Source organism: Trachymyrmex cornetzi, unplaced genomic scaffold (genome assembly GCF_001594075.2).
Source record: "Trachymyrmex cornetzi isolate Tcor2-1 unplaced genomic scaffold, Tcor1.1 scaffold1726, whole genome shotgun sequence".
Taxonomy (NCBI): Eukaryota; Metazoa; Arthropoda; class Insecta; order Hymenoptera; family Formicidae; genus Trachymyrmex; species Trachymyrmex cornetzi.
The window spans coordinates 6,383-7,386 of record NW_017296339.1 but is presented as its reverse complement, the minus strand read 5'-3'; positions in this window follow the sequence as shown (position 1 = coordinate 7,386).

Sequence of the window (1,004 nt, the reverse complement as noted above, 5' to 3'; positions counted from 1 at the left end):
GATTTTAAGTGGAATAGCGTGAAAATATTAGATATAGAACCTTCGTATAGAAAAAGATTAATTTCTGAGATGGTTCACATTAAGAAACAAACACAAGGTATAAACAGACAAACAGATGCAGAGTCATTGCCTGACACATATATTAACATGATACATTTCCTTTCCATTTCTTAGTATTGTCACGATTTCTTGTCCTCTCCTGACGTTCTGCCGTTACATTACATTGTTCGACTTGATCAAGAGTGTGTCACGTACATTGGTGCAAAATATTTTATAGTTATAACATTTGTGACAAGGATAATTTATAGCATATTAATGGATTTTATTTTTACTGACACATATGTTGATTTTTTATATTTACTGACACATATTTGGATTACTGACATATTATTGTGTAATTATACTTCACCGACAAGGTAAATGACTTTATGTTATTTTATTATAGACAATATTCTTTATATATAACCTGAGGTTTCAAATGTACAATTATTCTTTCTTAGATATGAATTCATTCGCAACTTAAATTAATTTCTAATGGACAACTTGCGCTTTTATGTCAACGATAAGATTACGCGTGCGATTTTATGTAATGTCTTATTTAATCATATTTATTTCTATTTAAGAGATTATAACGGTAATTAAGATTCATGACAAAATTTGTAACATTGAAAATGACCCGATTGGAGTCGAAACGTTTGTATCTATAGATGTTAATTTGATTTAATTAAATACGTTTTGTTTAAATATTGGTTCTATGCCCTTTTAATTGTCATAATTATTTTTATATTCCACTAAAAAATATTTTATATTTTATTTTCATAAGTGTGTCTATATTTCTTCTTCAGAGTTTTTCTCTTTTAAAATTCGTATTTAATCTATATATATATATAACGTTTAATTATTTGGGTTTAAATGTTCCTTTTTGTCAAATATTTGACAGAAAAGTTTGTGTGACAGAATATCTTAAATATTTTAACAAAATAAAATTGTTCTTGTTACGGCTC